This window comes from Esox lucius, chromosome 25, assembly GCF_011004845.1.
Source record: "Esox lucius isolate fEsoLuc1 chromosome 25, fEsoLuc1.pri, whole genome shotgun sequence".
Classification (NCBI taxonomy): domain Eukaryota; kingdom Metazoa; phylum Chordata; class Actinopteri; order Esociformes; family Esocidae; genus Esox; species Esox lucius.
The window spans coordinates 7,450,124-7,465,884 of NC_047593.1; the positions used below are offsets into that span (position 1 = coordinate 7,450,124).

General features: G+C 43.2%; 1 long non-coding RNA gene across 1 annotated transcript; it reads left to right on the forward strand.

Annotated features, from left to right (window-relative positions):
- Positions 1-6: 6 nt before the first annotated feature.
- On the forward strand, positions 7-5,495 carry LOC105010049. Its single transcript, XR_003778084.2, has 4 exons — positions 7-2,716; positions 2,853-2,917; positions 3,015-3,160; positions 5,100-5,495. It is a non-coding gene; the product is annotated as a mucin-5AC (long non-coding RNA).
- The last annotated feature ends 10,266 nt before the right edge of the window (positions 5,496-15,761 follow it).

Sequence of the window (15,761 nt, forward strand, 5' to 3'; positions counted from 1 at the left end):
TAATACAGAGGTTTCCACAACAACCAGTGAGACTCCCACAACAACCACAGCAGCCGCAACATCAACCACATCTGCTCCCACATCTAACACAGAGGTTGCAACAGGAAACATGGAGTCTGCCGCAACTTCCACACTGGCTTCACAAACAACCAAAGCCTCTCTGAATACAACCAAATATTCTGCACCATCATCCACATCTGCTGGCACATCAAAGACAGAGGTTCCCTCAGCAACCACATCCCAACCAAAAACAACTAATGAAGCTGTAATGACATCCTCATCTTCTGCCACATCAAACACAGGTGTTGCAACAACAACTGAATCTGCTACAACAAACACAGAGCCTGCAACAACAACCAACGCCGGTCCCACATTAACGCCATCAGTGTCAGAAACAACATCCACAAGGGTTGAATCATCATCCACATCTGCTGCCACAACAATCACAGAGTCTGCCTCAACCCACAAAGTGACTGCCACAATTACCACAGCTGCGCTCACAGCATTGAAAACTGCTACCAAAAATACCATAACAGTTGGTAAAACAAACACATCTGATTCTATAACTGCCACAGCTGCTCACACAATATCAACTGTGGCTGGCCCAATAACCACTGCTACCAGAAAAACCACTGCTTCTGCCATAACAAACAAAGAGGCTGCCACAGTAACTAAATCTGCACTCACAACAATGACAGCTGCCACCACAAATTCTACAACTGCTGGCAAAACAATCACATCTCCAGCTACAACTACCACAGCTGCTCACACAATATCCACTGTGGCTAGCACAGCAACCACTGCTACCAGAATAAACACTGCTGCAGCCACAACAAACAAAGGGACTGCCACAATTACCACATCTGCACTCACAGCAATGAAAGTTGCCACCACAAATACCATAACAGTTGGCAAAACAAACACATCTGCTTCCATAACTGCCACAGCTGCTCACACAATATCAACTGTGGCTGGCCCAGCAACCACTGCTACCAGAAAAACCACTGCTTCTGCCATAACAAACAAAGAGGTTCCCACAATTACCACACCTGTGCTCAAAACAATGGCAGCTGCAACCACAAATTCCACAACTGCTGGTATAACAATAACATCTCCAGCCACAAATACCACAGCTGCTCACACAATATCCACAGTGTCTGGCACAGCAACCACTGCTACCAGAAGAACCACTGCTTCTGCCACAACAAACAAAGAGGCTGCCACAGTAACTAAATCTGCACTCACAACAATGACAGCTGCCACCACAAATTCTACAACTGCTGGCAAAACAATCACATCTCCAGCCACAACTACCACAGCTGCTCACACAATATCCACAGTGGCTAGCACAGCAACCACTGCTAACAGAATAAACACTGCTGCTGCCACAACAAACAAAGGGACCGCCACAATTACCACATCTGCACTCAAAACAATGAAAGTTGCCATCACAAATACCATAACAGTTGGCAAAACAAACACATCTGCTTCCATAACTGCCACAGCTGCTCACACAATATCAACTGTGGCTGGCCCAGCAACCACTGCTACCAGAAAAACCACTGCTTCTGCCATAACAAACAAAGAGGTTCCCACAATTACCACACCTGTGCTCACAACAATGACAGCTGCCACCACAAATTCTACAACTGCTGGCAAAACAATCACATCTCCAGCCACAACTTCCACAGCTGCTCACACAATATCCACAGTGGCTAGCACAGCAACCACTGCTACCAGAATAAACACTGCTGCTGCCACAACAAACAAAGGGACTGCCACAATTACCACATCTGCACTCACAGCAATGAAAGTTTCCAACACAAATACCATAACAGTTGGCAAAACAAACACATCTGCTTCCATAACTGCCACAGCTGCTCACACTATATCAACTGTGGCTGGCCCAGAAACCACTGCTACCAGAAAAAACACTGCTTCTGCCATAACAAACAAAGAGGTTCCCACAATTACCACACCTGTGCTCAAAACAATGGCAGCTGCAACCACAAATTCCACAACTGTTGGTATAACAATAACATCTCCAGCCACAAATACCACAGCTGCTCACACAATATCCACAGTGTCTGGCACAGCAACCACTGCTACCAGAAGAACCACTGCTTCTGCCACAACAAACAAAGAGGCTGCCACAGTAACTAAATCTGCACTCACAACAATGACAGCTGCCACCACAAATTCTACAACTACTGGCAAAACAATCACATCTCCAGCCACAACCACCACAGCTGCTCACACAATATCCACAGTGGCTAGCACAGCAACCACTGCTACCAGAATAAACACTGCTGCAGCCACAACAAACAAAGGGACTGCCACAATTACCACATCTGCACTCACAGCAATGAAAGTTGCCACCACAAATACCATAACAGTTGGCAAAACAAACACATCTGCTTCCATAACTGCCACAGCTGCTCACACAATATCAACTGTGGCTGGCCCAGAAACCACTGCTACCAGAAAAACCACTGCTTCTGCCATAACAAACAAAGAGGTTCCCACAACGGCTGGGAAAACAACCACAGCTGCTGCTACAAATATTTTTGCTCCGTCCACTGCATCCACTGACCCTCCAACTGCAAATGAAGGTGTTCTGATTCTAAAGCTGCGACTGGATCGTCTGTATTTGGAAGACTATAATAATCCACTGTCCCAGAACTATATCACTTTGGCTTTAAACGTCACAACTGAGGTACATTCATTTAATTTACTCCAACTGACCTTTTAAAATGGATATTAAATTAAATTCTGCTTATTGGCAATTAATATGTAGTAAAGCTTTAGTTGAATTTTAAGAGCTCATTTTGTACACTGATGTTTCTGCACAGTTGAATCTAGGATACAAAGAAATATTTCCATTCATCTTCCTTAGATGCATCATCATCAGTTTCTGGTATGTTGCATTTTGTTTCCAATTTGTACCATGAATTGTCTAATAGTAGTAATATTAATAATACTTTTTTACATTACTTTTTTTCATGCATATTTAGGTCTGGTTCTGTGGGCGTGACAACAAACTTGATCTTCACAAACCAGTCAGTGGTCCCTAACGTTACAAATGTATTGGATTCCCTTATCAAGGCCATCAGCATTTCTGAAGTCTACTTGGACGTTATTCCTGGCAGTATCATCGTGGGTAAGGATTTTAAATCCAGTATTTGCGATTCATACGCACGATTATTTGAAAGGATTTCTCCCTCTCATTTGCCATCATAATATTTTCAAGCTTTGTGTTGACCAGTTGAATTAAAATCACATCAAATTTGAAATAGTGTATAACCTCAGAAGTTTTCCTTTGCTATTCAAATAATTTTAATTGTGGTATTATCCAATAACTGAGGAAAATATAATGTACCTACAGTGGATATAAAAGTCTACACACCACTGTTAAATTGTGATGTAAAAGAATGAGACAAAGATAAATCATGTCAGAACTTTTTCCATCTTTAATGTGACCTATAACGTAAACAATTCAATTGAAAATCAAACTGAAATCTTTGAGTGTGCACACCCTTAAACTAATACTTTGTTGAATCACCTTTAGATTTTTTTACAACACTCAGTCTTTTTGGGTAGGAGTCTATTAGCATGGCACATCTTGACATGGAAATATTTGCCCACTCTTCTTTGCAAAAGTGCTCCAAATCTGTCAGATTGTGAGGACATCTCGTGTGCACAGCCCTCTTCAGATCACCCCACAGATGTTCAATTTGATTCAGGTCTGGGCTCTGGCTGGGCCATTCCAAAACGTTAATCTTCTTCTGGTGAAGCCATGCTTTTGTGGATTTGGATGTGTGCTTTGGGTCGTTCTCGTGCTGAAAGGTGAACTTCCTCTTCATCTTCAGCTTTCTAACGAATTGCCTGGAATTTGGAACTGTTCATAATTCCATCCACCCTGACTAAGGCCCCAGTTCCAGTTGAAGAAAAACAGCCCCAAAGCATGATGCTGCCACCACCATGCTTCACTGTGGGTATGGTGTTCTTTGGGTGATGTGCAGTCTTGTTTCTGCACCAAACATACCTTTTGGAGATTTTTGCCAAAAAGTTCAACCTTGTTTTCATCAGATCGTAACACATTTTCCCAAATGCTTTTGGGGGTTTGTTTTTGCTAACTTCAGCCAGGCTTGGATGTTTTTCTTTGTAAAAAAAGACTTCCGTCTTGCCGCCCTACCCCATAGCCCATTCATATGAAATTGTTGTCACATATAGCACACAGCCAGTACTTGCCAGAAATTCCTGCAGTTCCTTCAATGTTGCTGTAGGCCTCTTGGAAGCCTCCCTGGCCAGTTTTCTTCTAGTCTTTTCATCAATTTTGGAGGGATGTCCAGTTCATGGTAATGTCTCTGTGGTGCCGTATTTTCTTGACTTGATGATGACTGTCTTCACTGTGTTCCATGGTATATCAAATGCTTTGGAAATTATTTTGTACCCTTCTCCTGACTATCTTTCAACAATGAGATCCCTCTGATGCTTTGGAATCTCTCTGCGGACCATGGATTTTGCTCAGAGATGCAAATATGAAACCTTACAGCTGAACCTTATTTGTGATTAATCAGAGTTACTTTAAATGATGGCAGGTGTGTAATGACTTCTATTTAACATTGGTTTGAATGTGATTGGTTAGTTCTGAACACAGCCACATCCCCAGTTATAGGAGGGTGTGCAAACTTATGCAACCAGGTTATTGTAAGGTTTTTATTGTAAATGTTTCCCCCTTGAAGATTTCAGTTTGTTTTTCAATTGAATTGTTCACATTATAGGTCACATTAAGAGTGTAAAAAGTTCTGAAATTATTTATCTTTGTCTAATTGACAATCACAAAAACCTGACATTTTAACAGGGGTGTTTAGACTTTTTATATCCACTTTATGTTTCTTCAAGCAAGGGATAAGAACAAAGACGATTCAGGTGCACTGTTTTGTGCCACATATTTTTCAGATTCTTCTAAATGTTCCACCACCCTTTACAGTTTCAACCTTTTTAAAATGTTTTAAGTGAAACATTTTTTTTGGAAGTTTCCTTGATATTGAACATTTTCGTAGTCCAATACTGTATTTTTTTTTTTTTTTAAACAGAGCTCCCAAATTCCACAATTACTGCTGTGACTACTGCAACTATGACAACAGTAACGACAGCAGCAACCACACAAACTCCTTTGGCTGCAACAACTTTCAGCAGCACAATGACAAGAAACAGGCCTCAAGTGATAACTTTGCTAGTTCTTTTAATTCTGGTCTATTTTCTTCTAACAGAAGGCTGTAGGTCTTAAAACTATTAACTACACACAGTTTGCATAAAGGAAAATATCCTAATATATACTTTACCTTCAGCTATTTGAAGATTAATAGATATTAACAAAACACTATTTGATCACTTATTGGAAAATGCTTTATAATGAACGCTTTGATAAATTAATTGCTTATAGTTATGATTATGTACAAGTATGTCTAATGTAATTAAACAAACTTTAAAAGTAAGACTCCAAATAATGCTGATATTTTAATGAAGATTATTCTAATAATGATTGGCAAAACCAAATTATTGTCAGATGTTTTACTATTTAATATATGTATTTTGATTTAATATATTACAATATCTAATTAAAGAGGTAGATTACACTGAGTGTTTTTTCACGGTTTTCACCCACATGTGCTGACATCCAATTAATTAATTCGAGCCCTGCTTCATCGTAGCAAGGATATGCAGAAATGTTCCATGCACGGAAAGCTTAATTCTTTCAAATTGTGTGCCAACATGTTTACATCTCTGTTAGTGCATTTTTTCTTTGCCAATGTAATCCATCCACTAGATGTGGCATATCAAGACGCTGATGATCATTACAGAAGTGCACTTTGCGCTGGGTACAATAAAAGGAACTTGTACTGTAGAGTAAACTGTGTCATTTTGTGAGATAACACGTGTCTTGAGTATTGAAGGGAGTGTGTACTTGGCATATTGACTGCAGGAATTAACTGTAGATACACATAACCTGTTGCCAGATACAGTAATGATAATTCAATGTTATAAGCCTGTAAGCCTACAACCATGTTTAATGCAGAGAACATATTTAATATTTTAAAAGATCCTATTTTGATGTTATTGTTGTTCATTTGCTTTTGCTCATTAGCTTTGGAGAAGGACTGTGTTATAAATCTAACTACACTATATTTTTCATCTGCTCACTATAATGTATAAGGGATATTTTTTGCGGAAAAACTATTCAGTGCCACAGTGAATGTTAAGTACGAAATACTCAGGAGAGTTTGTAAAGTAAGAAAATGTAGGTGAAATCATTGGGCAACTGTGTGCAACATCCAGCAAAAGAATATTCCATACCCCTTCTTCAACCCCAATTCTACACACTATAGCGTACATGGAATTCATATTGCCTCATTAGTTAGTAGCTAGTGGCTTTTACTGGGAATCTGAGAGGCGATTCATGAACAGTTTGAGAGAATGGTTAACTGAGAGTGAATACTTAGGTAATTATAAAGCAAAGATGTTAAGACAGTATTGTCAAAATATATTAAGAAAATAAAGTAGACAAGCAAGAGAGACTGGTGTACAGGGAGGATTTTTTAGCATTTCACGCATCAAGTAAGGGAAACACTGATTATCTTAAGTGGAAAAACATTGTATACACCAACAGAGGCGTCGCTAGGATCACAATACATTCAGGATTTGTCAAAAGGAAATCCATCCATCCATCTTCTTCAGCTTATCCGGGGCCGGGTCGCGGGGGCAGCAGTCTAAGCAGGGATGCCCAGACTTCCCTCTCCCCAGACACTTCCTCTAGCTCTTCCGGGGGGACACCGAGGCGTTCCCAGGCCAGCCAGGAGACATAGTCCCTCCAGCGTGTCCTAGGTCTTCCCCGGGGTCTCCTCCCGGTGGGACGGGACCGGAACACCTTCCCAGGAAGGCGTTCCGGAGGCATCCGGAACAGATGCCCAAGCCACCTCAGCTGACCCCTCTCGATGTGGAGGAGTAGCGGCTCTACTCTGAGCTCCTCCCGGGTGACCGAGCTTCTCACCCTATCTCTTAGGCATCGCCCGGCCACCCTGCGGAGAAAGCTCATTTCGGCCGCCTGTATCCGGGATCTTGTCCTTTCGGTCATGACCCAAAGCTCATGACCATATGTGAGAGTAGGAACGTAGAATGACTGGTAAATCGAGAGCTTCGCCTTGCGGCTCAGCTCTTTCTTCACCACGACAGACCGATACATCGACTGCATTACTGCAGAAGCTGCACCGATCCGTCTGTCAATCTCCCGTTCCATCCTTCCCTCACTCGTGAACAAGACCCCTAGATACTTAAACTCCTCCACTTGAGGCAGGCACTCTCCACCAACCTGAAGTGGGCAAGCCACCCTTTTCCGACTGAAGACCATGGCCTCGGATTTGGAGGCCACCGCTTCACACTCGGCTGCAAACCGTCCCAGTGCATGCTGAAGGTCCTGGTTAGAAGGGGCCAACACGACAACATCATCCGCAAAGAGCAGAGACGAAATTGTGTGGTCCCCAAACCTGACACCCTCCAGCCCCTGGCTGCGCCTAGAAATTCTGTCCATAAAAATTACGAACAGAACCGGAGACACAGGGCAGCCCTGCCGGAGCCCAACATGCACTGGGAACAAGTCTGACTTACTGCCGGCAATGCGGACCAAGCTCCTGCTTCGGTTGTACAGGGACCTGACAGCCCTTAGCAAAGGACCCAGGACCCCATATTCCCGAAGCACCCTCCACAAGATGCCGCGAAGGACACAGTCGAATGCCTTCTCCAAATCCACAAAACACATGTGGATTGGTTGGGCAAACTCCCATGAACCCTCCAACACCCCGTAGAGGGTATAGAGCTGGTCCAGTGTTCCACGGCCCGGACTAAAACCACACTGTTCCTCCTGAATCCAAGGTTCTACTATCGGCCGTATTCTCCTCTCCAGAACCCTGGCATAGACTTTCCCGGGGAGGCTGAGAAGTGTGATCCCCCTATAGTTGGAACACACCCTCCGGTCCCCCTTCTTAAAAAGAGGGACCACCATCCCGTTCTGCTATCCCAGAGGCACTGTCCCCGACCGCCACATGATGTTGCACAGGCGTGTCAACCAAGACAGCCCCACAACATCCAGAGACCTGAGGTACTCAGGGCGGATCTCATCCACCCCCGGTGCCTTGCCACCGAGGAGTTTCTTGACCACCTCTGTGACTTCAGCCCGGGTGATGGACGAGTCCACCTCTGAGCCCTCATCCTCTGCTTCCTTAATGGAAGACGTGACAGCGGGATTGAGGAGATCCTCGAAGTACTCCTTCCACCGCCCGACGACATCCTCAGTTGTGGTCAACAGTTGCCCACCTCTACTGTAAACAGCGTTGGTAGGGCACTGTTTCCCTCTCCTGAGGCGCCGGATGGTTTGCCAGAATCTCTTCGAGGCCAGCCGATAGTCCTTCTCCATGGCTTCACCGAACTCCTCCCAGGCCCGAGTTTTTGCCTCCACAACCACCCGGGCTGCAGCCCGCTTGGCCTGTCGGTACCCGTCAGCTGCCTCAGGAGTCCCACAAGCCAACCAGGCCTGATAGGACTCCTTCTTCAGCTTGACGGCATCCCTTACTTCCGGTGTCCACCACCGGGTTCGGGGATTTCCGCCTCAACAGGCACCGGAGACCTTACGGCCACAGCTCCGAGCGGCCGCTTCGACAATGGCGGTGGAGAACATGGTCCACTCGGACTCAATATCTCCAGCCTCCCTCGGGATCCAGTCGAAGCTCTGCCGGAGGTGGGAGTTAAAGATCTCTCTGACAGGAGCCTCGGCCAGACGTTCCCAGCAGACCCTTACAGTACGCTTGGGCCTGCCGAGTCTGTCCAGCTTCCTCCCCCGCCATCGTATCCAACTCACCACCAGGTGGTGATCAGTTGACAGCTCCGCCCCTCTCTTCACCCGAGTGTCCATGACATACGGCCGCAGGTCAGATGAGACGACAACAAAGTCGATCATCGACCTGCGGCCTAGGGTGTCCTGGTGCCACGTGCACTGATGGACACCCTTATGCATGAACATGGTGTTCGTTATGGACAAACTGTGACTAGCACAGAAGTCCAATAACTGAACACCGCTCGGGTTCAGATCAGTGGGGCCGTTCCTCCCAATCACACCCCTCCAGGTTTCACTGTAGTTGCCCACGTGGGCGTTGAAGTCCCCCAGTAGAACGATAGAGTCCCCAGTCGGAGCACTTTCCAGCACCCCTCCCAGAGACTCCAAGAAGGTTGGGTACTCAGCACTGCCGTTCGGCCCATAGGCACAAACAACAGTGAGAGACCTATCCCCGACCCGAAGGCGCAGGGAAACGACCCTCTCGTTCACTGGGGTAAACTCCAACACATGGCGGCAGAGCAGGGGAGCTATAAGCAAACCCACACCAACCCGCCACCTCTCACCATGGGCAACTCCAGAGTGGTGAAGAGTCCATCCTCTCTCAAAGAGTGTGGTTCCAGAGCCCAAGCCGTGCGTAGAGGTGATCCCGACTACCTCTAATCGGAACCTCTCAACCTCACGCACGATCTCAGGCTCCTTCCCCGCCAGCGAGGTGACATTCCACGTCCCTAGAGCCAGTTTCCGTGTCCAGAGATCGGGTTGTCTAGGCCCCTGCCTTCGACTGCCGCCCGATCCTCTTCGCACCGGCCCCTTATGGTCCCTCCTGTGGGTGGTGAGCCCACGGGAATCAATTTCCAAAGGAAATGATCATTTAAAACTCACTTCGGGTTTTCAGTTCACTAGTATATACTGACTACTGGTATCACACAACAAAATAGATATGATTACGGTTACGAAAATGATTACATCGGCAAAACCTTAACCCAAGTGGAAATATCAGCGCAGATGCAAGCTGGGCACTGGAGCTCTGGGTGGGTCTTCTGGATTATAGGACACACAGGTGTGAATCAGGCTTGATTCGATTTATCATCGCTACTGCACATGTGCAATGAATTTCTCTTGGGTGGCACCAATTACATACTGTGAATCTCAAACCAACCACTAGAGCGTAGGCCCTACACACTTGTTCTGGGTGCTATTTATGTGAATTTTGAAGCTTTGGTACTATTTGATAATTTGAAGGTCTGATATCCATGTAGCGTTTAGATTTAAGGATTTATATACTAGAAACAAATAGCTTAACAAAAACTACACACATTACTAGTCTCCCGCGCGAACAAACAGCAATGTGTACCTATAAAATGAAGAAAATGTAATAATTTTGACTATTGTCTATAAGGACGCGAACAATTATTTTCTGATCAGCGTCTTGTGAGATCAGCGTCTTGTGAGAAACATTAAAAAAACACTTTGGTCACGAAAATTAGGCAATTTTCAAAATAAAAGAGACCAACATATTACTTCAAAACTGACATAAATTGAGTTTATTAATTGTTTAAGAAAAGGTAACTCTCAAAACATTGACAACAATTCATATTTGATCATATTTAAGAGTATTTTCAATAAAAAGTGTTCCAGACAATGCGAATGACTGAATATGGAATACATATTGCCTCATAGATCAAAAACTATTGAATGTTCCACAGAGAAAGCAATGTAGGTAATGTTCAGGACAGTGTGTAGAGTAAGTCAAACCTGTCTTATCATGGGGAATGGTGTGTTACATCTAGCAAGCAACACAATATCTTCACCCAACTTTAGCCCCCAATGCAAAACACTATAATACTGCAGACTGTACATATTTCCCTACACAGAATAAAATATTCTATATACCACAGTGAACGTATTATAGGAAATGTACAGGAGTGATTCTATAGAGTGATTCTATGCAAAGAAATCAAGGGGCACTTTGTATTTGCAATTGTTGCTGGCATTTTACTCCACCCATACCATTTGCCACAATGTAACTCAATGATTATGAAATACATATTGCCCTATACAGAAAGAAAACAATTCTAAACGCTGCAGTGAATGTATTATAACCCTACGTGCACACTGTCCGCTCGCTCAATTAGCAAATCCCTCAATCTCTGGCAACCTGTCGCTGAGCCAAACCTAGCATGCACACTGCCCACTCGGGCAGCAACAGCCAGTCAACCAGTATAGGGGAAACATCTGTCTCTGCAAATGTTAATAAGTATTTAGTATTTGCGTGACTCCATTACTAAAAATGTCTTACGACGATGCCATGTCATGGTTAAAATAGCAATTTACTTAAAATTTTATGCATGCTCTGAAAACCTCCAAGCATAATTTTTTGAAATTATTTAAATTATATCATTTTACATTTCTCTCTCGTCAATTTATTTATGCTAGCGAGTGAGTTTTTAGCTAGCAAGTAGAAAATAGAAGGGACTTCAAGTGCAGAGAACATCTTCCCTGCTAATGGTAGTGGCCAAACTCCTTCATTAGCATAAAGTTGAACATATCTCAACTGTCATAGTCGCTGGGTGATTTTCTCCAATAGGCTCTGTGCACAAGCGTATGGACGAACTTCCGCTTTAGCCAGATGTCGGCATATCATTTTCCGGTTTACTTAAGGCAATCACCCGCGTCGCCCAAAATTTCTGTTTTTAGTAGATGTCTCCAAGACCTGCCTAAAATAAGCATTAGTGATGTCCATCGAATTGTTAATGCCTGGTCCCCTGCACCAACAAGCAAGCGGAACAAGGGATTCAAACTCGAGTTATCTGCACAACTACGAGGGTAAATAGTTTACTGTGGTGTAAGCTAGTTAGCGATGTGTTCCTTTTTAGTGTAGTATTAGGCAGGACAATAGAATGCCTAAAAATTCACCCTAGCCTCAAAAACAGCAAAAGAACGCTGGCTGAGCTGGAACGCTAGCGCGTCCCCATAGCAAGTGAATTTAAACGAACCTTCATTCAGCCTCTTCTAACCTGAATGAAGCTTAAAATTCCATAGCCTCAAAAAAGCACCAAAACAGGTCTCCTCTTTTATTTTACTACTGTTACCTCATTTCACAACAAAACTGAAAAATAACAACTGGCATAGGAAGTAAACATCTGGTCCTATATGGTATTAATTGCGCTTAAACCTGCGTTACGTGGAAGTATATAAAAAATCGCCTTTTCTGACTATTTCTAGTCTAGCGTTTGAAGTCATTGTATGGCGCAAGTCATATTTTATTAAAAAGAGGACATTCTCCTGATTAAAATGATGCCCCACTTGTACCTAGAAACTTAAATGAGACACGTACATTATATTTCTTTTTTTTCCGTACAACAGCATCACTCATCTTGTTGTGAGTTTAGATGTTTACTAATGCGGATGAGTATTAGTAAGTAAACCGGAAACTGCAATACCGACTTCTAGACAAAAGCGGAAGTTCCTCACTACGCTGGTGCACAGAGTCTATAGTATGTGGCTGCAGTACTGGTGGCTGTAGTTTTAGGGCCGCAGTTCTAGGGCCCTCGTTATTTGTGACAACAGTGCCACCTAGTGAATTGGATGACTGAAAGGCAGTATTCGACCCAAGCCGGAAGCTGCTGTTTCAGGACCGCATTTCTAGGATCCTTTCGCGACAGTGACAACACACTTGATAAGGCTGTAGAGGCTTTCTCAGCATATGTGATGATATTTGAGGAGACAAGTATACCTACAACGGTATAATATTTGAAAATATGTTCAAATTATAAACCTTGTATAATTAAAGAACTTAAAATAACATTACAGTAGAAACAAATGTACATATTCCATAGGTGTCAAGATTGAGTGTAATTTGATTGAAGGTAAATGAAGTATGCAAACTAAGGAAGCTAAATGGTCAAAAGAAAAGGTGGAAAATATATTTCAATGTGGACAGATGTGTGATGCCTGGAGAGGCCTCAAAACATTGTCTGGAACTACAGAGAACCAATGTAAATCCTGCAACATGAGCACTGATGGGCTTAACTTTACCAAAGAGCGAAAGTCAATAAAGCATAAGGTCCTCATAACATCAGTAACAAGCTCCTGAAGACCTTCTACAAACAACTGGCCCTGTCTTCTGTGAACTTTTCAACTGGAAGAACATACAGTTCAGCTACCATTTGCCTTGTTCCAAAGAGCAGACCCAGACTTCCCAATGACTTCTGGCCTGTAGCTCTTACATCAGTGGTGATGAAGAGTTTTGAACATCTGGGACTTTCACAACTACAAGAGATGTCCAGAACCTGGCAGATCAACATGTTTGCTTACAGGAAGAGTAGAATTGTAGATAATCCTGCCCTTACATTATTTCATCATATACACTCCCACTTGGAAAAACCAAAAGCACATGCCAGGCTTGTGTATTTCTCTAGTGCCTTTAATAGAATTCAACCACATCTGTTGAGAATAAAATTACTAAACGTGTAAATCCTCTAATCATACTGTGGATAATTACATTCCTTACACACACAGGGTTCTGTCATCTCCCCGCTCAATGTACATGTGCAACATATGTATTCTGTGATGTATTTCATTATTTTATTCTATGCTGTATTAATATATATAAATCTAAGTTCTCTGGGGAAATAAGTTAAACTAATCTATTATTATTGTATTTGATGTCATCATTGTAAGGACACGTGTCTTTGGGTGATGTGGGATGGTTGGGGCTGCGGAGAGGATCCACCACTTCCTTCTGTTCTGCTGCTGAACCTCCACGGCAGGATGGATGGGCTGCTTGAGGACGTTTCCTTTCGTGTGGATGGGCATGCTGGAATTAACTTTGTTGTATTGGACATGGCTGCCAACATTGACCGCATGTCGGTAGAGCGCACACCCGCCGATAGGGGGGGACAAACAAGTCTGTTGTCCCGGGCCCAGGGTAGGGGGGGCCCAGAACTGGGCCCTCATTAAATTATGGAATCGTTTTTAGAAAATAAAATAGGCCTATTTGTGGAAGAAAAATTATATTTGAGTTACATAAAAGCTTTTTGTTTTCTTCCCAATTTTCCTTAAAATAGTGGTCAAGAACCCCCCCCCACCCCACCCCCAACACAAAAATGGTTTGGCCACTGATAAAAATGGGATGATGTCATTTGATTTAAAGTTCAGTACGCTCAAAACGTTTACCAGCCTTGTAATGTAACCTAACAGGCCACCTCTAATGTTAACGTCAGTGGCGTCATTAGCCCTGGGCGTCCAAGGCTATAGCCCCAAATTTTTTAGGAATAGCCCTGGATCTCAAATGGAACAATAATAATGATAAAAATAGCCCCTGATCTATTCATCTATAATTCCAAGCGCATATTATGACAATGTAGACATGTAGGCCGCTAGCGTGTACATCGACATTTTCTGAATGTACAGTGGATATAATACACACCCCTGTTAAAACGCCAGGTTTTTGTGATGTAAAAGAATGAGACAAAGATTTCATTTCAGAAATGTTTCCACTTTTAATGTGACCTATAATGTGAACAGTTCAATAGAAAAAAAAAATTGAAATCATCGAGGGGGAAAAAAACGTACAATAACCTGTTTCCATAAGTGTGCACACCCTCATAACTGGGGATGTGGCTGTGTTCAGAATTAACCAATCACATTCAAACCCATGTTAAATAGAAGTCATTACACACCTACCATCATTTAAAGTAACTGATTAATCACAAATAACGTTCAGCTGTTCTAGTAGGATTGTCCTGAAATGTTCGTAGTTGCATCTCAGAGCAAAAGCCATGGTTCGCATCAGAGGGATCTCATTGTAGAATAGTCAGGAGAAGGGTACAAAATTTCCAAAGCATTAGATATACCATGGAACACAGTGAAGACAGTCATCATCAAGTGGAGAAAATACGGCACCACAGAGACATTACCAAGAACTGGACATCCCTCCAAAATTGATGAAAAGACTAGAAGAAAACTGGTCAGGGAGGCTTCCAAGAGGCCTACAGCAAGATTAAAGGAACTGCAGGAATTTCTGGCAAGTACTGGCTGTGTCCTACATGTGACAACAATCTCCCAAGGCAAGACGGAAGTCCTTTTCTTACAAAGAAAAACATCCAAGCCCGGCTGAAGTTTGCAAAAACAAACATCAAGTCCCCCAAAAACACGTGGGAAAATGTGTTATGGTCTGATGAAACCAAGGTTGACATTTCTGGCCATAATTCCAAAAGGTATGTTTGGCGCAGAAACAACACTGCACATCCTTCTTCTTCCTCCAAACACAGAGTGGAGTTTAGACCAAAAAGCTCTATTTTTGTCCCATCAGACCACATGACTTTTGCTCGAACTGCATTGTGGGATTGTTGACGTGCTGTACTCTGCTTGCTGTTACCTACCTGGCTATCTGCCAAACTTTTTCGAATTTACTCGATATAAACTAATTGGTCAAAATTCTATTTTAGAGTTTTACCAACGCAATATTTATCTGTTGACCTCTTACCCAACTTTTCTACACCGGGACTCTTTCTGGACATAATTAACATAACTACTCACCCCTGAACACCTGAGGCTAAGTATCATTACAATGCCTTATCACTGTAATTGTTGTAGCAACAACACGGAGGAGAATGTTCGTCTTAAGTTAAAGATAGCAGAGTTAGAGGCTCGGCTTCTGATGCAAATGCCAGGCAAGGATTATGCTAGTGTAGAAATAGAAAAATCTGCGTCAGTGCCACCAGGTAGAAACGATAGTTTTGTTAGCCCCCCGGCACAGCTCCTGCAGCCGGGCAATAACTTTCTCTTGGTCACTGGGAAGAAATGCCGTCGACCAGTTAAACCTGAATCGTTGCTAAAACCAACTGAGACTTTGAACAGGTTTTCC